This window comes from Medicago sativa, chromosome 3 (genome assembly GCF_051527215.1).
Source record: "Medicago sativa cultivar Bolivia chromosome 3, Bolivia_mono, whole genome shotgun sequence".
Taxonomy (NCBI): Eukaryota; Viridiplantae; Streptophyta; class Magnoliopsida; order Fabales; family Fabaceae; genus Medicago; species Medicago sativa.
The window spans coordinates 47,025,872-47,051,147 of NC_140751.1; the positions used below are offsets into that span (position 1 = coordinate 47,025,872).

A 25,276-nucleotide genomic window follows, 5' to 3' on the forward strand; every position below is an offset into this window, starting at 1 on the left:
TTACTAGTATTAGTTTGTCAATGTCTTTTTTTTAGGGGAATTAGTCACTTTAGTCTCTGAATAGGAGAGGATTCGTCACTTTAGTCTCTGAATGAAGAGAAATTGCAAAACAGTCCCTGCATGGTCAATTTCAGGGACTAAAGTGACTAACGGAGTCTACATTCAGGGACTAAATTGACTAACAAAGTTTGCATTCAGGGACTAAATTGACGAACAAAGTCTACATTCAGGGACTATTTTGCAATTTATCTGCATTCAGGGACTAAATTGACGAATCCCTTCCGATTCAGGGACTAAAGTGACTAATTCCCCTTTTAAGTCTTTGGCTTTAAACCCCCCCCCCCCCCCCCCCCCCCGATTAATCGGCTCTTGGGTTGGATACCAAGTTAAAAAAAAAAGTATTAATAAGGATGTACATGACAATAAGTATATATATATTGATGGACTAATACGTCAATATTAATCGAACGCAATCAAGAACTATTTTTAAAATTTGATACAATAAAACATTATTGTGGCTACTTGTTACACAAGGACCAAATCAACTATTATCCCACAAAATATTAATTGAACGAATATTGCCTCGACCACACAAAAGTTACAACCTTCCCACAAGGAACAAGCAACGTATAATATATAGTCTCTAGGCATGGCAATGGGTACGGGTGGGGACGGGTATTACCTTCCCCATCCCCATACCCTATTCTCAAAAACTTACCCATTACCCTACCCATACCCAACGGGGATGAGAAATTGAATCCCATCCCCGTCCCCGACGGGTTCGGGGATCCCATCCCCATCCCCGTACCCATAGTGAATATTTTTTAATAAAAAAATTATCAAACCAATAGTAGCAGAAACAAAGAAAAAAAACCCCAAAGCAATACCATCAGTAGAATGCTCAACAGCAATACCAAATAACAACATCAATAATGATTTCTTTTTGTTTAAAGATGTATCTGACTACAATATTGTTTGTCACAAAATTATGAATGAAAATGAGGAACAAATAAATTGTATCTATATCCCCCACCATTAAAGGGGAAAAGAAGAGAATAGTGAAAGTAAGGAAAGAAAACAATTTAGTTTATACAGAGCCGTAGTTGGTTCCCATGGAGCAAATACACCTTGAAGTACAACTCCATCTGGAAACTGAATCCTAATAATAGTTCTTGTGTATCTCCTCTTCGCAGCTTTAGCTTGCTTTTCTTTAAGTGACTTTGGGATTAAAAGCTGAGACTCTTCAATCTTTTTTCTCCTTAACTCAGCTTCTCTTCTCACCTCTTCAGCCGAATGTTTGTAGAAGGAATCTTGTAGCTCAATTCTAGCTGCAACACTTTCAGAGACAGCAAAGAAGACCTTTACCTGAAAGAGGTAAATTTGAATCAGAAAAGATAGACATAATCAATCTAAAGAACTAAGTAGTATATATTTCATAAAGTACTTAAGTGGCAAACTATCAAGAAAGCCAATGAGTCATTGAGAGAATGGAATGAATGAAATGAGCAGCACTGCGCGTTGAGAGAGAATGCAGAACAGAAAGCAATTTCGGCCGCTGGACTGGAGGAATGAAATAGATCTAGGGTTTTGTTCTTGTGTTTCTATTTATATAAAAAAAAAAGGGGTAAAAAAGTAATTTTATACATTCGGGTAGGGTATGGGTATGGGTTCGGGGTGGGTACCTATATACCCGTTACCCGTCCCATACCCGTGTTTTGGAATCGGGGAAAACCCATACCCATACCCAAACCCAGTCAAAGCGGGGAAAACCCGTCAACTTTGGGTGGGTATGGGCGGGTACCCACGGGGACGGGTATTGTTGCCATGCCTAATAGTCTCTAAATACTATGATATCTCTATAACCTTTCCTCCAAGCAACTTGAAGACAATGGAAAACTCTCCGAAGGATTTGATTCGAAGCACTCAATGTATAAAAAAAAAAAAAAAAAAAAAAAGATAATCATACAAACATTTTAAGAAATTAAGTTTTAGAGTAATTCTTGGCTAATGGACGAATTGTTTATGAAAATTTCAGTTCGATTTCTAAATAGAACCATTCGTAGTCGGACTTTACTTTTCTTTGGGTCAAATTTCGAATTACCAAGCTCTTTTTTGTAAGGAACCAAAGAATAACTTGATCATATACGTGTATAAAATAAATGTATGATGCAGAAATATCATTCTCTTATTTTAATTTTCTGAAACTTAATTTCGCATAGTTTATTTCTGTCTCGGTGGGAAGCAGGGAGACATTAATCCAGTGTTTTGTTAATTTTAATGCTAATAATGGCAGTGGGACACTACGTTAAAGTAACCGAAAAATAAGTTTATGGCCACTATTGGTAAGGAATCTAAAACAAAATGATTGGGTACTGGGCATAATAAATATTCTCCCACGTCTAAAATGTACTGGTATGAATGTATGATGAAACATGTGTTTGGTTTAACCATGCATGCAAACAATACTCGCATTTCCAAAGGTAGTTTTGTAAAATAAAAATAAAAAATTACAATGAACATGGAAGTTTCAATTGCTACCTTCTTTTGGATGACCGCACAAACAATTGTCCCGTGAGCTTAGCTCACTTGGTAAAGGATAAAGGATAATACATTATGTATGTAGGGGGTCGGGGTTCGAACCCCGGACACCCCACTATTTCATCTTTAAGATGAATTTCTCCAGCCTCTAAGCTACTTGACCCAAAAAAAAAAAAAACAATGTGAAGAGACCAGGGGTGGATGACTTTCACCGTAAGACTCTCAGATTCACTGAAAGGGGGAGTTGATTACATCGTTTGGAGAAGACGAGGTAACAGTAATGCTAGTTGTGTGGGATTGTGAGTTTTAAAAGTTCGGGTCCAAATGAGATTAATTTGGGTTTATTAAGGATTTCTCGATAGAGCTTAAAAGTGATGTGATGTGATGTGATGTGGTTTATGGTGGAATTTCATATAAATAGTAAGCTGGTAAGAAGTTTGAATTGCAGTTTCATTGTTTTAAGTCCAAATGTAGGTGTTGAACGATTTTAGATAGATTTTCCTTGTTGGTTGTATGTATAAAATTTTGGCTAAAGTGTTGGCTAACTGGCAGCAGTTGGTGATTAGAAGTATCATATATGATTTAGTCAACATTCATTACATGTAAATATATTCTTGATAGCATTCTGATAGCAAATGAGGTGGTTAATGAAGCAAGAAAAAAATGACAGAGTTACTACTATTTAAGGTTGGTTTTTGAAAAGACATACAACTATGTTAATTGAAAGTATTTAGAGGATGTAATGGCTAAAAGGAATTTCCCAGTTTTGTGGAGGAAATAAATTATGGAATGCATTACTACTGCGACAACATATGTGCTTGTCAATGAGAGTTCGACAGGGAGTTTACTTTAGAAAGGATTTAAGGAAGGATGATCTATTATAGATATGATGCATGCTACTGTGGTGGCAGGTTTATACTCAGGTTAGGTAACACTGAGAGTGAATATTTTCATGGCTTAATACATCCCCAGGTCCCTTAACTTATTTTTTCTTCTCACTTCAGTCCCTTAACTATTAAATGTGTCAATTTGGTCCTTAAAAACACGAAAATTCATCGATTTGGTCCAATTTTATTAATTTTAAATTTGTAAAAAAGAAGACCGTTGGATCAAGGAAGTTCATCATATCTTACCGTGTGCCACCAACACCTAAGTATCTGAAATTTAATTTTTAAAAATAATATAAATCAATTTATATTAATTTAGAAATAAAAAAATCTAAAAAATTTTAAAATTAATTTTCAAAAATAAAAAAATTCTAAAAAATTGGAAAATTAATTTTCAAAAATAAAAAAAAATCTAAAAAATTTGAAAAAAATTATGATAATTTATTTTAAATCATTTTTAAAATTATGATAATTTATTTTAATAGATTTTCGAAATAAAAAATTAAAATTTTTCATGATTAAAATTCTGATGATTAAAATTCATCATTCTTCAATCATCATCTTCAACACCAAGTTCCTCCTTTACCAAAAATTCATCAAATCCATATCTCACTACACAACAACAAAAATCCCAAGATCCAGTAACATAATTCCTTCCAATATCAAGCTTCTTCCTAGTAACATAAACCCCTCAAAATAGAAAGAATCAAACTTTAAAAAAACCCAAAATCAAACCGAAAAGATTCGACAGGTTCATAACCACTGCCATAACCACCACCACCACCATAACCACCTCCGCAATCTAAAGCAATAAATCCAGTTTTTTACTCAAACCAATTTTTCTCAAATTGATTCAACACAAACAGAAGAAGAAAAACAAGCAAGAATTGATTCAAGGCAATCGAAATTTATCCCAAATTGATTCAACACATCACAAAAGCTTTATGGAATTGTTTGTCAACGAACAAAAACAACAAAAAAACCAGAAAATTAAAGAAATATGAACAACACAAGCGCACGACAACGACCACTTCGACTTGATATGAAAAGAGATCAGAAATCGAATATGATATAGGCATACTTGATTGCAGCGGCAACTGAAGATCACAAGGCGGATCCAGATAATAAAACGAGAGGGATTTGGGTGGATTTCGATCTGAATTTCGACCATGCCGTTTTCCAGAATTTTGTTTTCCAGAAATTCAATTTGAAGAAAATGAATTGATGAATGATTGAATGGAACATCAAAGAAGAAGAAGAGGAGGAAGGAAAAGGAGAGATCTGAGAAGAAGAAGAATAAGAAGGAGGAGGAACGGCAAACATGTAGAAGGATTTGATGTTTTTAATACATTAACCATAAATTCTTTCAAAAAAAAATACATTAACCATAAATGTTTTTCATATTTTTAGAATTTTTTTATTTTTGAAAATTAATTTTCCAATTTTTTAGATTTTTTTTATTTTTGAAAATTAATTTTCCAATTTTTTAGAATTTTTTTATTTTTGAAAATTAATTTTAAAATTTTTTAGATTTTTTTATTTCTAAATTAATATAAACGTATTTATATTATTTTTAAAAATTAAATTTCAGATACTTAGGTGTTGGTGGTACACGGTAAGATATGATGAACTTCCTTGATCCAACGGTCTTCTTTTTTACGGATTTAAAATTAATAAAATTGGACCAAATCGATGAATTGTTCGTTTTTTAAGGACCAAATTGACACATTTAATAGTTAAGGGACTGAAGTGAGAAGAAAAAATAAGTTAAGGGACCTGGGGATGTATTAAGCCTATTTTCATTTACAATTTGTTAATTTGTTGTTGGGGGAAAGAGTTAGGCTAATGTTAGAGATCTGAAAGCGATTCTTATATTCTTTAAAATTATTTCAGGGCTGAAAGTAAATAAAAAGTAAGCTGGTAAGAGGTTTGAATTGCACTTTCATTGTTTTAATTCCAAATGTAGTTGTTGAACGATTTTAGATAGACTTTCCTTGTTGGTTGTATGTATCGAAATTTTAAAATACTATCTGTTTACATATTTCGTTAATCAATAAAAGTCATTCAATATTGATATTAACTCTTTTTATATGACTTAAGTAAGGGGTTGGTCTAGTGGTTGCATGAGACTTGGAGTGTGTTCATCTCGAGGCCTCAGTTTCGATTCCCTATAATGCCAATTTCGATGGGCAAAGTCCATACAAAGCTATATTTGGCTTTAAACCCTCCCCCCACCCCCCAGATTAATCGGCTCTTGGGTTGGATATCAAGTTAAAAAAAAAAAAGTACTAATAAGGATGTACATGACAATAAGTATGTATATATTGATGGACTAATACGTCAATATTAATCGAACACAATCAAGAACTATTTTTAAAATTTGATACAATAAGACATTATTGTGGCTACTTGTTACACAAGGACCAAATCAACTATTATCCCACAAAATATTAATTGAACGAATATTGCCTCGACCACACAAAAGTTACAACCTTCCCACAAGGAACAAGCAACGTATAATATATAGTCTCTAAATACTATGATATCTCTATAACCTTTCCTCCAAGCAACTTGAAGACGATGGAAAACTCTCCAAAGGATTTGATTCGAAGCACTCAATGTATAAAAAAAAAAAAAAAAGATAATCATACAAACATTTTAAGAAATTAAGTTTTAGAGTAATTCTTGGCTAATGGACGAATTGTTTATGAAAATTTCAGTTCAATTTTTAACCATTCGTAGTCGGACTTTACTTTTCCTCGGGTCAAATTTCGAATTACCAAGGTCTTTTTTCTAAGGAACCAAAGAATAACTTGATCATATACGTGTATAAAATAAATGTATGATGCAGAAATATCATTCTCTTATTTTAATTTTCTGAAACTTAATTTCGCATAGTTTATTTCTGTCCCGGTGGGAAGCAGGGAGACATTAATCCAGTGTTTTGTTAATTTTAATGCGAATAATGGCAGTGGGACACTACGTTAAAGTAACCGAAAAATAAGTTTATGGCCACTACTGGTAAGGAATCTAAAACAAAATGATTGGGTACTGCCGAGGAAAGCATTTATGCAGACAGCAGGTTCTGCATTAATGCTAACCCTTACCAAGCCGTTTTTAGGCCAGTTTTGACCTGTAATTTCACCAGAGCATTTTCATAGGCAATTCAAATTATACAACAATGAAACTCGGTCATAAACAAGAAAAATACAATATCTTTTACATTTGTCCATAATTAAATCAAACCGACATTTGGTTCAAACCACACAAAAGTTTGAAATTCATCAAAACGGAACATAGTGTCCATAATCAAACAACACATTACAACTCATTCACATCATTAAATTAAATCCCTACTTACATTCATTACAATTGCATATGGAACGAACATATATATATAATACATTATTTTCCACCATATTCCTAAACATAAATCCGACGTCGCTATCGTCTTTAATAATCCAAGGCATATAGCTTGCCGTTTTCCATGCGAATTCATCTTTATATTCTCCTAGGTCTATGCATGGCATTAGAGCAGACAAGTGACGTGTATATTGATTTTCACCAAGATGCTCAAAATAAGTGTTAAGTTGTGTCTTCAAATCATCAAGAGAGTCTGTCGGTGTTATCATAACCTTAACCGTCTTCTTAAACGCGCAGTACCTAACACGCCCTTCAATTCTTGCAACCTCAGACATGTTTCACTTGACAAAAGCTTTAACAAAATAATCATAGATTAGAACAAAATTAAATGGAATGTAATAACGAATAAATCAAATGCGTAAACATTAATAAGCTATAAATAAGTATTGCACTAGTTTCAAGTCAATAAAAGTCATGTTATCATATATATCAATATAAATTACATAATGTTACTTATATATTGGCCACAAAAAATTGGCATTACAATTTTGACCCCAAAATATACGTCGGTGTAATTTCTACCAAAAAAAAGGACTAACACCGACAAAAAAAATCACTCGTTAATGGCCAAGTGATTGGAGAAGATCAAGTGACATAAAATCTTCCTCATCTTCCGCAATAACTTCAAATTGTTGCTTTGGTTTTCGGGTGTGTCCAACAAAATAGGCGCCGCTTTGTTTGATTCCTTTTGTGGTTTCGGCGGTTTGTTTCCACTTTCAATAGCCATGAGCTTTCGGAACAACTCATGTTGATCCAAATACTCATCTTCCCAAGTCACTGCATCTTGTTTCTTGTGATTGTGCCACTCCGTAGATGATGGAGGTAGTGGACAACCATTCTTCAAGTAAATAAGCACAAAGTGATTAGGAATTACCCCAAGGCACATGATGAGAGTTTTTTGCTTACCCGGCGGTGGTGGCCCTCTTAGTGGAAAAAAATATTCCGAGTTACCAACTTCAAGATTTGTCAACACAACCACACACCTTTTGTAATAATTAGCAACAATGTGCCCCATGTCCGGAAAAGTCAACCACTTATCAACAAGATGTGCACAACTTTTTGTATTTGCGGGAGGATGTAAGCCATTTAAAATGTAGTTATAACGATCCTCACCCGCAAATACTTCAACATAATCATCTCTATGATCTTTCAATTCTTGAATAAGATGTGTACGAATCATGAGATGATTTTGTTCGGTTAAGCCCATGAACTCGGCTATAGCCCGGAATCCACAATGTCCATCGCCAATAACATCCACCACTTTTTCAATAAATGGAAGCATGAAGCGTGGCATATAATCAATAGGCCTCATAACCGGGATAGCCTTAGGCTTTGGATACCGAGAAGGTGGTGGAACTGGGGAAATTGGTGTTTTACCAAGACGAGCACCTTTTTTCCTTTTATATGATGATGTTGTTGGTGATGGTGACGGTTGACTATCCGAATTTTGGGAATCAACAACCTCCCAAGAAGAAGGGATCCGACTAGTCGATGTAATTCTTCCTTTAGACCTCGCAATGTCCACTTTTTTCTTGGCTCCCTTGGTTGTTGCTTTTTGTGGTGGTGGAGACATCATGGTGGTTTCAGGAAATGCCAATTGCCGCAAAGCCTCTTTGACTTCAAGCTTCATTTGGAAAGGGAGTTTCTTGAGACGTTCTACAATACCCTTCAACTCATCATCGACCGAAAAACCAAGTTCATTACTTTCTTCTCCTATGCGTAACCTTTGCCAATGGTGGTGTATCTCATCCAATAAAATTGGCTTTTCTTCAAGGAGTTTAGTTGCAATTTTGCATGCACATGGTAGGCCGTAAGATGTCCTTTGAACACAACCACAAATTTCCTTGTTCATGCACAACGTTTCCCTACAATGTGACTCTTCCGTAGCAATGTTGTCCAAAGCATATCTAGACACATGACCACCTAAGTTGGAGTACAAAGTGACATCTTTGAATCTATGTTCCAACACGGTAACGCTCTGACCAAAGGCTGTTTGTATCGCAGTGTGCTGAAGCAACAACATGTTATGTATTTTCTCCCAACAAGTACCCAAATCACCCACACTATTGTCCAAATATTTCTTCACCAAAGCATGAGCCGATTCTACCCTATTGGTGGATCTACAACCAAGATGCAACACACGGGCTTTCCATACCCTCACTATTTTCTCCTTCACTTCATTCAAGGTGGTCATGGCATAGGCTAGGAAAGGTGGGAAATCACTACAAGCATTTTGGAACTCCACTCATGCATTTGCATATAACTCTTGAGTGGACGATTCAACCATATCTTTCCATGCCCTCATGATCTTCTTGACAACATCGCGATTACTCACCTCTTTCTCATCCATTTTTCCCAAAGGATATTTACAATCTAAGACGCACCTTTGTTTAACATTTGCTTGCACATGAAAGTAACAATTCATAGCATAACTTTCCAGGAAAACAATTCCAACCGCTTTCATCAAAGACCCATCCCTGTCGGTAACAATCACCTTAGGCATATTCATCTTTGAAGTAAGAAGTTTACGCAACATTTTTAAAACCCAAACAAATTTTTCCTCTTTCTCATGCATCAAGAATCCAAACCCAACCGAATATGTCAAATCGGTCGAAGTTACCCCAACTACCTCAAACATTGGCATCTTATACAAGTTGCTTTTGTAGGTGGAGTCCATAACCAAAACCGTTGGAAAATTGTTAAACAACTTAACGGATGTTGGATGAGCCCAAAAGATATCTTCGATTGTATTACTTTCACCATGTGTTCTTGAGTAATAAGTATAGTTGTGCTCCTCCAACTTCGAGATTAGATATTGCAACGACTTCTTGTCACCTCTATTTGCCTTCCATATTTTTTGACGTTCATTGTACACTTGCTTCACATTTGTCATGCAATGTGGTCTTTTGTTCTTCAAGTGTATCAAAATATTTCTTGGAAGCATCTTGCTCTTGGTCAAGTCATGTACAATCTTCTTGTCATCCTCCTTTAATCTACCGGCAAGAATGTGTCCTTCTAAAGCCGGCTCCATCGCATGGTTGTGAACTCCATTAAGAATGTTCAATCCCCATTCCTTTGTTTGCGTACTTTGATATCCACTAATCATGAACAAGCACCCGCATTTTCTTGAGCCCGTTGTCGTATGCTTCGGTTTTTTTTAGGCACTTTATGAGCTCCACTCCTTTCACACACTAGGCGCAATATTGGATGGATCAAGCTTGATCTTTGTGTAATAATTGTAAATCCCGCCTTATTTGCTTGACAACGTACCCACCCAAGCAATTCTTCTCTATCTTGAAACTTAATGTCGTCAGAAAAAAAACCTAGCTGTGTCAACTTCGTAGGCTTGAAGTGTGACGACACCGGGGCTAAAATATTTAGAAGCTTCAACATGGACGGAAGCTCCATCAATGTTTGGTTTGACTTCAACCTTAGGCAGTTTGACATCTCCGGAAATTTGGACAAAATTACGTTTTGTCTCTCCCGAAACATCTTCCGCGTTCTCGGTCATTACTATAATTAAATAACACAAAAATATAAATTAACAACTTACTAATGCATAAACATTAATGCCATAATGAACTAAAACAAAAAAAACAAAAAAAAAACAAAGAAAAAAAAGATTGGAAAAAATGGCAGTAGCTGCCATTTTTTCGCACCAAAATTTTTTCCCAAGAGTTCCTCGGTAGTTAACTACCGAGGTTTTCCTCGGCAGTAAGGTACTGAGGTTTCCCTCGGTAGTATACTACCGAGATTCCCCATGACAGTGTTACATAACTGACGTTGTAAAACCATGACATATCCAAAAAATAAACCGAATAAAATGCACAATACCTGTTTTTTTACGTCAAAAGTGTGTTGATACATCCTATGCTTGATGCTTGAATCATTTTGGAGCAAGATTTGATGAAAAAAAATTTAGGATTTTGGGTTGGATTGGAGTTGTATGGAAGATGATGAGAAAATAGTGTGTAGGGGGAGCAGGTGACTGTTTCATCTGATGAAACAGTTTTGCTCGGCAGTTAACTACCGAGGAATTCCTCTGCAGTTAACTGCAGCCGTATTTTGAATTCCTCGGCAGTTAACTGCCGAGGGGGCAAAAATGTATTTTACATGTGTGTCCCAGCCATATGGAATGTGTCAACAACAATTTTCTAATAAATAAATATTCTCCCACGTCTAAAATGTACTGGTATGAATATATGATGAAACATGTGTTTGGTTTAACCATGCATGCAAACAATACTCACATTTCCAAAGGAAGTTTAATAAAATAAAAATAAAAAATTACAATGAACATGAAAGTTTCAATTCCTAGCTTCTTTTGGATGACAGCACAAACAATTGTCCCCATGAGCTTAGCTCACTAGGTAAGGGATAATGCATTATGTATGTAGGGGTCGGGGTTCGAACCCCGGACACCCCACTATTTCATCTTTAAGGTGAATTTCTCCAGCCTCTAGGCTACTTGACCAAAAAAAAAAGTGAAAAGATCAGGGGTGGATGACTTTCACCTTAATGCTAGTTGTGAGTTTTAAAAGTTCGGGTCCAGATGAGATTAATTTGGGTTTATTAAGGATTTATCGATAGAGCTTAAAAGTGATGTGATGTGATGTGGTTTATGGCGGAACTTCATATAAATAGTAAGCTGGTAAGAGGTTTGAATTGCACTTTCATTGTTTTAATTCCAAATGTAGGTGTTGAATGAGTTTAGATAGATTTTCTTTGTTGGTTGTATGTATAAAATTTTGGCTAAAGTGTTGGCTAACTAGCTGCAGTTGGTGATTAGAAGTATCATATATGATTCAGCCAACATTCATTACATGTAGATATATTCTTGATAGCATTCTGATAGCAAATGAGGTGGTTGATGAAGCAAGAAAAAAATGACAGAGTTACTACTATTTAAGGTTGATTTTTGAAAAGACATACAACTATGTTAATTGAAATTATTTAGAGGATGTAATGGCTAAAAGGAATTTCCCAGTTTTGTGGAGGAAATAAATTATGGAATGCATTACTACTGCGACAACATATGTGCTTGTCAATGAGAGTTCGACGGGGAGTTTACTTTAGAGAGGATTTAAGGAAGGATGATCTATTATAGATATGATGCATGCTACAATGCATGCTACTGTGGTGGCAGGTTTATACTCAGGTTACAGGTTAGGTAACACTGAGAGTGAATATTTTCATTTACAATTTGTTGATGATATGTTGTTGTTGTTGGGGGAAAGAGTTAGGCTAATGTTAGAGATCTGAAAGCGATTCTTATATTGTTTAAAATTATTTCAGGGCAGAAAGTAAATAAAATGTAAGCTGGTAAGAGATTTGAATTGCACTTTCATTGTTTTAATTCCAAATGTAGTTGTTGAACGATTTTAGATAGACTTTCCTTGTTGGTTGTATGTATAAAATTTTGGCTAAAGTGTTGGCTAACCGACTGCACTTGGTGATTAGAAGTATCATATATGATTCAGTCAACGTTCATTACATGTAGATATATTCTTGATAGCATTTTGATAGAAAATGAGGTGGTTGATGAAGCAAGAAAAAAATTACAAAGAGTTACTACTATTTAAGGTTGATTTTTGAAAAGACATACAACTATGTTAATTAAAAGTATTTAGAGGATGTAATGGCTAAAAGGAATTTCCCAGTTTTGTGGAGGAAATAAATTATGGAATGCATTACTACTGCGACAACATATGTGCTTGTCAATGGGAGTTCGATGAGAGTTTACTTTAGAGACGATTTAAGGAAGGATGATCTATTATAGATATGATGCATGCTACTGTGGTGGCAGGTTTATACTCATTTTACAGGTTTGGTAACACAGAGAGTGAATATTTTCATTTACAATTTGTTGATGATATGTTGTTGTTGGGGGAAAGAGTTAGGATAATGTTAGAGATCTGAAAGCAATTCTTATATTCTTTAAAATTATATCTGGGCTGAAAGTAAATTTCTGTAAAAGCAGAATGGTGGGGGTGAATGTCTTGGGATCATGGTTAAATGAGGCAACTTTGGTGTTGAATTGTAAAACTGGTAAAACCCCTTTTATGTATTTGGATAGGTCACGTCGTTTAAGATTTTGGTACATGTTGCTTGAGTGAATAAGAAAAAAGGTTATCTGGTTGGAAAAGTCATCATATCAATGAGGGTCGTTTGGTGCTCTTGAAATTTGTCATGTCGTCTCTCCTGATCTATTTCCTCTCCCTCTTCAAGGCTCCCACCGGTATCATTTTTTCTCTTGAATCTATTTTTGAATGTTTTTTTTCTAGGGAGGGTGTGGAGAAAATATGAAAATACCTTATATCAAATGGGACATGGTTTGCTTAGAAAAATAAGTACAAAGGTTTGGGATACGCAAGATTAGGGAATTTAATTTGGCATCGTTAGATAAGTGGTGTTAGAGGTTGTTTGTGGATCAGGATAGTTTGTGGTATAAGTTGTTAGTGGCGAGGTATGGGGTTGATGGTGGTTGTGTCAGTGAAGGATATGATTAAGATGTGTGTGGTGGTGACAAATTATGAGTATTCATACGATGGAGAGATTTGGAAGTGGGTAGCTGGTTTGATGATAATTTGGTGCGTGTTATGGGTGATGGGACTGAAAGTTTTTTCTAGTCAGATAATTTGGTGCAAGTTATGGGTGCGAGTCATGTCATATTTTACAATATAAACAAGCTGCTTTACATGCCTTTCGCAACAAAACAAAACAGAAAATTAAAATTCAAGGGAGTTTGGAAACACTACGACACTTAACTAAACAAGACACTTTATTTACTCCCCCCACACTTGGGAGAAGCATTGTCCTCAATGATTTGAAAAAGAAAAGAAGAAAGAAGAGGAAAGGAGAAGAAAGAGAAGAAAGGAATAAGGAAAGCTCACAATTTATTGGGGTCCGTAGAGGGATCCTGGAGGTTGAGATGCTGCATCATCCTTAAAAGCATGTGGTTGTTTTCTTCATGCATACGATTGCCCCTTTGGACATCACCGCGTAGCCCGAAAATTTCAGCACCTTGTCTTTGTTGCTCAGTGCTTATTCTTTGAATTTCAGTTTGTATCCATGCCCACCGATCATTGTCATGCTCACCGGCTTCTTGTTCATGGTGCACCGGATCATCATGCAAATGTGCACCTTCCTCCTCCTCATCATCACCATCATCACCATGATCTTCTTGTACCTGTGGGTTAGTAACAACATAAAGAAAATTTCCCACCTTTTCTCTTTGAAACCATTGACCTTGGTTTGGGTTGGTTTGGGAGGTTTAGTTTTTGTAAGATTTTGTGTAGGAAAGGTGGTTTTGGTGATGGGTTTGGGTTTTAAGTAAGAAATTAGAGTGTTGTGGTGAGGATTGATGAAGAAATTGGGGTTTTTGGGTTAGGGTTTTAGGGTACGAATTTGTGGGTTTATGAGTTTCGGGTGAAGTTTAGAGTTGTTTTGGTTTAAAAATTGTGTGATTTGGTGAGGTTTGGAGAAAATTATGGAGGTTTGAAGGTTTAGGTTATGGAGGTTTAGAGAGAGAAGTTGAAAGATAAAAAACGGCTGTGTTGTTTGAATGAGGGAAGAAGAAGGAAAATTTTTTGGATATAAAGTTTGGACTGTCGCGCACGGCCGTGCCTCTACAGGCACGGGCCGTGCCTCTACAGGCACGGATCGTGCCTCTGGTTCTGGAAAATTGTTTTGCAAGGATGAGGGACATGCACGGCCGTGCCACCACAGGCACGGGCCGTGCCAAGGCTTCTGGTCACTAGGCTCAAAGTTTTTCTTTTTTTTTCTCATAGTGGACAATTACCTACAAAACAAATGAAAATAAAACAAAACAAACAAAATAAATCAATTAAACTCATGGGTTGCTTCCCACGAAACACTTCTTTAAAATCATTAGCTTGACGGTTAGAAGGTTTCTCTACCCTATAACTAACCTTTCACAAAGGGACAATGGCATCAAACTGACACTAGCCCCTAGATCACACATGGCTTTCTTAATGGTTTCACACACAATCACACAAGGGATGGAAAAACTCCCAATCACTCTGAGGTTAGGCTTAATAAGCCTTTGTGGGAAAGTAATTTTGGGTTTATGAGGCGGTGAAACAATTGGCTTATCACTTTCTCCTATGGCTTTCTCACCTTGTGGTTTTTCGCTCTCTATCTCACCCTCAATTGTCTTAGTTTTCATAACGGGGTCCTCTAACTACTTACCATCCCTAAGTTTAATAGAATTTAATAGGCCTTTGGGGTTGGCTTTAGTTTGGCTCGAAAAGACTCCGGGGGTTTGAGAGGAAATAGCTACTTCTTGGGCTACTTGAGATATTTGAGTCTCTAGCATTCTAGTGTGAGTAGCAATGGAGTCCACTTTTGGTGTAAGCTTGACAAGAGAGTCATTCAAAAATCCAGTTTGAGTCTTAAGCTCTTGGAGCTGCTTGGATTGATTTATAACATAATTTTCCATTAAAAGTTCCAAGCTAGATTTTTGAGGAACTTCGTGGTTGTTTGCATAACCGGGTGGTGCTGTTTGTTGACCAAAGAGATTTTGAGGAGTTTTATAAAAAATTTGGTTTGACCTCATCCCTTGGTTACATTGAGAATAATTCAATTGCTCAATACTTTCAATAGCACTACCTAGTTGGCATTCAACGCCAGTATGACCAAATACACCGCAGACTTCACAAAGAGCTGAAACAGGAGCAGGTATGACAACACTAATATTAATTTTGTCAAATTTGTGTGTTAGTGCGTCAACCTTAGCAGCTAGATGATCAAGGGAAGAAATTTCATATATACCTGCCTCTTTTTTAGAGGGTGAAGAAGCAATGATGGCTCTCTCACTTGTCCACTGATAGTGGTTTTGTGCCATGTCCTCGATCAAAGCATATGCTGCTGTGTAAGTTTTATTCATCAAAGCTCCACATGCAGTTGCATCAACATTAATTTTTGTGGTATACAAAAGACCATTATAGAAAGCATGGATAATAAGCCACTTTTCTAAACCAGGATGGGGCCAATGCCTAAGCATTTCTTTGAAACGCTCCCACACATCGTAAAGGGATTCCCCATCTTTTTGAGTGAATCGTGTGATTTGATTCCTTAATTGAACAGTTTTATTATGGGGAAAGAATCGGGCAAGGAATGCTTGCCTCACTTGGTCCCATGAAGTGATAGAACCAACTTCCAATGAATGAAACCAAGCACTAGCTCTATCCCTTAAGGAAAAAGGAAAGAGTTGCAGCCTTACGGCCTCTTGGTTTGCCTTCAAGGTTCCACTGAGTCTTAAAAAAGTTCAAATATGAAGATTCGGATCTTCGGTGGGTGATCCGAAAAATTGATTTTGCTGCACTAAGTAAATAAGTGCAGGTTTTATTTCAAAATTGTCCTCAACCGTTGGGTACACAATAACAGCGTATGGCTCATATGAAGACGGGATTGCATACTCTCTGAGAGTGCGGTCCTCAGCCATATCGTTATTATTATGTGTGTTTCATCTTCTTTCACGGAAGAACCTTTCAATCTCAGGAACGAATTCTCCAAGACTTATGGTTTTTCGCATTCAAGAATAAAAAACTTCAAAAGTTGAAGGCAAAAAGAAAAAGAATATTTTATTTTTTATTGGGTGAATAGTGTTTTTCACCCCTGTAATATAGGCCATTTCCGGTTTTCACCCTTATGAAATTTTCGGTCCGGTTTGCACCCTTGTAAAAAAAATTTTTTCCGGAAAACACCCCTCCCCCTCCAACTCAGCAAATTCGCCTATGTGGCGCTGACGTAACATTTTTTTTTCATTTTTTATTTTTTTTTGCTTGCCACATCAGAAATTATTATTAAAATATTTAAAAAATAATAAAAATTAATAAAAAAATAATTTAAAAAATTTGAAAATTAATTTTTTTTTACGGAAATATTTTTGAAAAAATTCTTAAATTTTTTTTATTATCAAAATTTTTATGATTTTTTGGAATATTCAGATTTTTTCCAAAAATTTCAAAAATCGAAAAATTATTTTTAAAAAATTCAGATTCTGAAATATAAAAAAATAGAAAAAAAAAATTTACGACTTTTTTATCCTGGAATTTTTAATTTCAAAATATAAAAAAGTTAAATACTCAAAATTCATAAAAAAAATTCATTGAATTTTTTTTTAAAAAAAATTTTACAAAAAAGAATTTATGGGAAAAAACTAAATTAAAAAAATTTTGATAATAAAAAATATGGAATTTAAATTTCCATATACAAAAAAGGCAAATGATTTTATGAAAATTTTTTTTTTAAAAAACTTTTCGAATCTGGAACTTTTTTTCGAAAAGCCAAAACTTTTCGAAAAACTTTTTTAAAAATCTGGAATTTTTCGAATCTGAAATAGATTTTTTTTTTCGAAATTATGAAGATTTTTTCGATTTTGGCTAAAGATTCCAACGAAAATCCATTTTGGGGCTAATGATTCGAAAAAGTTCAGATTTTTCTTTTGAAATTAAAAACTTTGTTTTTTTAATACAAAAAATATAAATTTTGGTAATAAAAAAATCGTTAAAATCTTTTTAATTTCTAAAAAAATGTGATTATACTTTTTTCCCATAAATTCTTTTTTGTAAAAGAAATTTTAAAAAAAAAATTCAATGAAATTTTTTTTTAAATTTTTTTGAGAATTTACCTTTTTTATATTTTGAAATTTAAATTCCAGATTTTTTTAAATATTTTTAGTTTCGAAAAAATGTGATTTAAAATTCCAGATTTTAAATTTTCCAGATTTTTTTTTAAATTCCAGATTTTTTATGAAATTTTTTTTAATTTCGAAAATATTTAATGAAAAATCTGACCTTTTTTAAAAATTTTGAAAATTTGCCTTTTTTTTATTTTGAAATTTAAATTCCAGATTTTTTTAAAATATTTTTAATTTCGAAAAAATGTGATTATATTTTCTGTTTTTTCTAATTTTTAAAATTTTGAAAATAAAAATTCCAGAATAAAAAAAGTCGTAAAAATTTTGATAATAAAAAAAAATTAAGAATTTTTTACAAAAAAAAAAATTTAAGGATTTTTTTCAAAAAAAAATTAATTTTTTTCAAAAATTAATTTTCAAATTTTTTAAATTATTTTTTATTTTTAAATTAATTTTTTTATTTTTTTATTTTTTTTAATAATAATATTTGACGTGGCAAGCGAAAAAATAAAAGAAAAATAAAAAAAACCATGTCAGCGCACCACATAGGCAATTTTGGTGAGCTGGAGGGGGGAGGGGTGTTTTCCGGAAAAAAAAAATATTACAAGGGTGCAAACCGGACCGAAAATTTCATAAGGGTGAAAACCGGAAATGACCTATATTACAGGGGTGAAAAACACTATTCACCCTTTTATATATATATATATATTTTTTTTTTCTCAGTCTAACCACTATTAAAAAGTTAATCGAGTTGCCTAACTCCCTGACAACAGCGCCAAAAACTTGATGTGTAAAATCCTTAAGCGCACGGTTTTACTGAAGTAGTAAAAAGAGTATCGTTCCGAAAAGGAGTTATGAATTCAATTAACCTTTAACAATGATCAGAAAAGAGTTTTAAAGTTGGGATTTTGTTTTGAGAAAATAACAATAATAAAAAGCGCCTTGGGTTTATTGGATCGTCATGGTGACAAATCCTTCATAAACCAAATCCTAAACCTAGAACTTTATGTTGGACCTATGTTCTAACGACAAGTTTCTCTTTAGCCTATCACATCTCCTTTCGGTCTCAGTGAGTGTGTTTTTCTAGCAACCACGCTTATTTTCATGGTTGATTGCTATTGAAATCCTTGAAGCTCGAAACTTTATTGTCTCAAGGTTTTCTAGACTATTTTCATGTTTTGCAATCCTTGTCTAAATTCACTTGTTCCAATATTAAAACTTCATCTTTCGATCCATCGCTTAATATTTGTGATGAATCAATAACAATTATTAAACTTCATCTTTCGATCCATCGATTAATATTTGTTATTGATTATAAGAACGGTGAAATAGATTAGAAAATAGATTTACATAAAATTAGGATTAGGTCATTAGACTCATCCAACAATCCCAAGACAAGAAGAGTTTACTCACTGATCACGTTCATTGTAGAACATAAAATAAAATAACAAGAAAATAAAGATGAACTTTTATTCAAAGAAACAATTGTCACTTATTATTTCCAAGAACAAAATTATTTCCAAGAACAAAAGATGATTCTACAAGTTTGATGGTTGCTCTATTTATAGCCTAACAATGACTTAAGCCCTAAGAAATAAATCACTAAAGTGTTGCACAAGAAACTATGGGGTTTAGGTCAGAAATAAACTAAAATAGGCAGCTTGTCGAAGAAGCAAAAGTAGCAAAAGGCAATATGGGGCACCAGGCTTTTATTCTTGGTGAAGGATCTTCAAACTTTTTTGCACAAGATATTTTTGTATAAAATCTTCATATTTTTGGCCTGAATAAACTCCAAATCTCCTTTCTTTTACTCCAAGACTCAATCTTTAGAATATTTGTTCCTGAAATTAAATAACTTGCAATTGAAGTAAAATAGTCCTAAAAAAAATAAAAACAAATAAAATCTAAATAAAATTGACTCAAATAATATATTAAAATTATGAGTTATGCTCAAAATACGAGACATGGGTTAGCACAGTCGTGCATCTCTCCCAGCCTTAAGAAAATAAACTTTTCCACCATTTTGCGTCTAGAATTGGATCTCGGTGTCTTCATAAAAGATGTTGATAAAGGAGTTAGCTTTCATTTCCCATTGGTTGAAATCCATTAGCCCCCTCTAGTACATGAGTTATGATTTCAACAATGCACTTGGGTCATGATGCATTGTTAATGAAATTTCAGCACAATCCTTCTAGTGGACTCTTCAACATCTATTAAATTAATAGTGATTTTAAGAAAGCCATTGGTGGACTCTTGTTTGTAGCTCTAAACATCTTTTTAGTGAAATGGATCTCAACAATAACCCTTTTAACACCCAAAATTCTACTAGTTACTCTATATCTCGTCTTTATTACTTGCAAGAAAAAATAATAATTAAGAATATAAAACTAAAAAATTCAAATTCAAATAAATTATTAAATTAGAAGAAAAAAATTATTTAACTCTTAACTATTTTAATTTAATTTCAATCAATAATTGTTATTAATATATAATCACAAAAACATAAAAGAAAATAAGAATATGAAATAAAAGTGGTGGGGTAGGGTGTTGAATTTTATTAAACAAAACATTGTAGTGAGTAAAAGTTGAATGAATGTTGAATTATTAGATGGAAGAGAGAGAAGATGATGTGGAGTGTAAAAAGTGAAAAAAGAGGGTGCTGAATATGTAAACCATTGTACATAGTCTTACTAGGTTGGATAACATATGTTTAAATGGAAATGTTAACGAGTGCGCTCGAGACTTTTTTAAGAACATTAAATGGTAAGTTTTTATGATAATTTGTGTTTTCAATGTATTAGAAATTGAACTATTTAATTTTTTTAAGGAATAATTTCTTAATTTAGAATTCTTGAAGAGAAACCGCAAAACACTAGTGTTTCCCTTATGTTGCGGTTTAGTTCGATTGACAATATAGAAACCACAAAGAGAACCGTGTGGTTGAGTCAAATAAATGACTTAAATACATCAAACTAAATATAGATTTTTATGGTTTTCGGTTTGCATTAGTTTGATTTACAATTTTCTATTGGGTTGATTCTGTTTTGAACACCCATACTATTTACCATCCGATTACACTCTAATCTTTACCTAAAAAAGAGAAGAAAATTAAAGCCGCAAAAAAGAAGCTTAAATGATTTTTTTTTTAAATCTGTATGCTATCTAATACTTCCTCCGTCCCGGAATAACTGACCCATTTTCTAGAAAAAAGTGTCCCAAAATAACTGAATCATTTCAATTTTCAATACAACTTTCATCATTCCCAATACAATATAACACTAAATAATACTACTTTTATCATTCCCAATACAATATATTCCACTTTCCCCTTTATTTATAAACTTTTCTTAATCTGTGTGAAAAACCAAAGTAGGTCAATTATACCGGGACGGAGGTAGTACCTCTCAAACATTTGTTAAAGAACTATAAAGATAAATTTTGTATTGAAAAAACATTTATCACTTCATCTGTCCATTTTTATATAAGTAGTTTACAAAAATCACAGGTATTAAGAAAAATTGTTAGAGTAATAAAGTTGTCTCAAATGTATGTGCCTATTACTACATTACCCTTAATTAAATATATATTTATTGTTAACTTTTCATACACCAAGACAAATTGGTAGTATTAATAAGGGTATATTTGAAAAAAAAAGTAATCAATATATCTAGGAATTTGTATATAATCTTATATTCAAGAATAAAACTTTTTTTGTAAACTACTCGTATAAAAAAGGATAGAGGGAGTATTTTTTAAGAGATTAACTATAGAAATCCTAAATTAATTTTACTATATTTGATTTCTTTCTACAAACAATTGTTACTAACATTTTTCTTAGTTTGAAGAAGAGGAAAAACGTCTGAGGTGGTCATGCTTTTAATAAAAAGTTAAGCTTCAAATCAAAGTCTCTCTTTGGTCCTCTATTGGTGGCTTTTTTTTGCCCCCCCCCCCCCCCCCCCCCCCCAAAAAAAAGCCACGATTCTATCCAGAAAAGGTTTTATTTGTTTAATCAAAACTAGCAATTATTTATGGGTCTTGTTAACTTGTACCCTAAGGGCACAAGTTAAGGAGCTTAACAAATAAATTTTATATTTAAATGATAATTTTTGAAACTTTCAAAGCATTGAATGCACAACTTTTAAGAAAAAGTTTCTACATTTGGTTCCTTAACTTATGCTCCAAGGGCACAAGTTAACATTTTCCATTATTTATAGGTCCGAAAAGATTATACTTGGTCAAACCCTATGACAAAATTGAGTAGTGATATTTTGACAACCATTTTGGTACAACCTTTGAGACAACTTTGTTGTTCTCTCTTTTCATTGGTCAAAAACAATAGAGAGAGAAAAAAGAAGAGAGAGAATAAAAACATAATGTGAGTATGAGAGAAAAAGTTGTACAAAAATTGCACCAAAATGGTTGTACAAATATCATTTCTCGACAAAATTACCCTTCTAAACCGTTGAAATTTTAAATTATATGTATGTACGTACATGGTTAAACATTCTACAATCATTTTCGAATAATATACTACCACCACTAGGGGTGGGCAAAAATAACCAAAATCCATTTTGAACCGGTTAACCGAACCGAACCACATCAAAATTAACTGAACCATTTAACCAATTCTCGAACCGAACCATTATTTTGATAACAACTCACTAACCGAACTGAACCGTTAGTAACCACAATTATCCGAACCGAACCAAACCGAACCATTAAGCATATCTATTTAAAAACAATTTATTTTAAAAAACAATTTATTCAAAACAACTTATTTTAAAATAAATTCTTTTATGCAAAACAACATATTTTAAAATCAAATTATTCAAAACAACTTATTTATGCAAAACAACTTATTAGGATCTCTTTTTTCAAAACAACTTATTTAAAACAACTTATTTATGCAAAATAACTTATTAGGATCTCTTTTTTCAAAACAACTTATTCAAAACAGCTTATTTATGCAAAACAACTTATTAGGATCACTTTTTTCAAAATAACTTATTCAAAACAACTTATTTACACAAAACAACTTATTACGATCTCTTTTTTCAAAATAACTTATTCAAAACAGCTTATTTACGTAAAACAGCTTATTATGATTATTATGATCACTTTTTTCAAAATAACTTATTCAAAACAACTTATTTACGCAAAACAGCTTACTAGGATCATATTTTTCAAAATAACTTATTCAAAAGAGCTTATTTATGCAAAACAGCTTATTACGATCTCCTTTTTCAAAATAACTTATTCAAAACAGCTTATTTACACAAAACAGCTTATTACGATCTCTTTTTTCAAAAAAAAAACTTATTCAAAACAGCTTATTTACGTAAAACAGCTTATTAGGATCACTTTTTACAAAATAACTTATTCAAAATAGCTTATTTACGCAAAACAGCTTATTAGGATCACTTTTTCAAAAAAACTTATTCAAAACAGCTTATTTATGCAAAAACAACTTATTACAATCTCTTTTTTCAATATAACTTACTCAAAACCGCTTATTTACACAAAACATCTTATTAAGATCTCTTTTTTCAAAATAACTTATTCAAAACAACTTATTTACACAAAACAGCTTATTACGATCTCTTTTTTCAAAATAACTTATTCAAAACAGCTTATTAGGATCACTTTTTTCAAAATAACTTATCAAAACAACTTATTTACACAAAACAGCTTATTAGGATCACTTTTTTCAAATTAACTTTGTCGCGTCATTTTTCGGAGATCAAGGCTATTTGATTAGCTTTTTGACTCACTAATTATTTCACGACTGAACATTTTATTTTTTAAAGAAAAGGGGAAAAAAGTTCAAACCACCCCATTTTGAAAAGATTTAGGGTTCGGGGGTTAGTTACATAAAGGGAAGGTGTTAGCACCCTTTATGTCCGTAGTACTCTACGGGAACCTCTTAGTTTTATTTAATTAGTGTGCTATAACTTGCTTATTTTTTTGAAAAAAATAAAGGGATTTGAAATGAAAAAAGGAAGACCTAATTATCTACATTTTATTGATTTGGAAGAACAAAGTTCTCTGCCTACGTACCCGTGAGGGATCAAAATCACGTAGTTCGTGGTAAAAACTGACGTTTGATTGGTTGTGTGTTTTTTATTAGTTTGAAAAAAGTTTTAAAATGAAAAGCCAAGTGGCAAAAATGAATTTGTTTGTGTGTTTTAATATTAAAGAAAAATGACTTGAAATATGATTAAATTGATTGAAGTTTGATTAAGGAAAGAAAATAAAAAAGGACGTCACTTGATTTAGGATCAAGGTTTATTTAAGAAAATATTTTTTGTGATTTTTGAACTATTTGCATGTTTTTGTTGTTTTTTGAATAATAGCTAATGGAGCATAAAAAAATAAAAGCGTGGGTATTTCGTGGCGATGTTGGATCACCACGAACACCTTTAACCTAATCTAGAAACGAAATAAGAGGCATACACACACGCACACACACACGCACACACATGCACCTAAGTTATTACATCAAAGCCTATTTACATTCTAAGGTCTGCAATAAAATAAATATTTACAATATTTCTACTCCATTTCGGTTCCTTATTTCTACTCCTCTTTCATCTTCCTTTTTTGATTCAATCCCTCATTCTCTTTCAATTATCCTTTTCCTTTTTATTATTTCTTCTCCTACCTTTCTCTTCCCCAAAAAAAGAACAAAGATAATGAAAAAAAAATTAGATTCAAAAACGAAAGGGATTTTACCTCGTAACGGAGTTCCGGATCGCTTAAGGTTACGTCGATTGCCGGTGACGGTTGTTGTTGTTCTGCTGGTTCGCGCTCGCCTTGGCCTAGCCTCTGGTCCGTTGTTGTTGGTGGTTCGGATTTGATGATGAAGATGCTGTCCGATTTGAGTGGTCCCCTGAATGTTTGTTGTCGCCGTCGTAACTGTCACGTGAGTTCGGCCGTGTCGGATGTTGATTCGGCTGATTTGAATCGATGTACGTAGCTTCCGTCTGGTGTTGGATTCGGTTTGGGTTTTGTTGTAGCAGATTCGGTCAGATTGGTAACTCGATGTCGGGTTCAATGAGGATTGAATTGGTTTGGAAGGTTTTGGTTGATTGTGAATTTGTGTTACTGGAAATTGATTTGGTGTTTGTAAATTTTTGCAGGTTTAGCTTGTTTTATGCGTTAAAATATTGGCTTTTTCTATTGAGTCTTGGCTATTTGTGCGTGTAAAATTGTTGATTTGTTCTGTTGTCGGTTGTGAAGAAAAAAAAAATTGGCCTTGTGCGTAAAAATGGTTGTGGGAATTGGTTCTGTGATGAATTTTGTGTTGTGCGATTCCGATGAAATTTTGGCCGAATTTGTGTGCAGGTTTTGGTGTGAATTTCGGCCCCCCTTTCTGTGTGTGTGCAGGTTTATTTTATAGTACAAGGATTAGGATGTTAGGGTTTGTTCAAATTAGCAGAAACTTGTGCTTGGAATTAGGAGAAGATGAGGAATTCTGTTCCTGAATGTGTTCTTTGCAGATGAGGCTTGAACATGGATTGGGATTGACATGCTGGGTTGAACGTGGACACTTTTTGGACTTGGACTAAAAATAAAATAATAATACAAATAATAAAGAAAATAAAAGAAAGGATGACTATGCATATTTTTGGGGTTTTATCAAATAATAATAATAAAAAGAAATAATAATAAAAAGGGTGACTGCAAATTTGTACAATTAGACTTATCCTAAAAAGAAGTAATTAAAATAAAAGGAAATATTGATTCATTAAAAATTAAAAATAAA

General features: G+C 33.4%; 1 long non-coding RNA gene and 1 other non-coding gene across 2 annotated transcripts; one reads left to right on the plus strand and one right to left on the minus strand.

Moving 5' to 3' along the window:
• Positions 1–918: 918 nt before the first annotated feature.
• LOC146937790 (uncharacterized) lies at positions 919–1,828 on the minus strand. Its single transcript, XR_015031038.1, has 2 exons — positions 1,445–1,828; positions 919–1,365 (listed from the first exon to the last, which is right to left on the minus strand). It is a non-coding gene; the product is annotated as an uncharacterized LOC146937790 (long non-coding RNA).
• A 14,016-nt stretch (positions 1,829–15,844) lies between these two features.
• On the plus strand, positions 15,845–15,951 carry LOC146937791 (small nucleolar RNA R71). The gene has a single exon (XR_015033713.1). It is a non-coding gene; the product is annotated as a small nucleolar RNA R71 (small nucleolar RNA).
• The last annotated feature ends 9,325 nt before the right edge of the window (positions 15,952–25,276 follow it).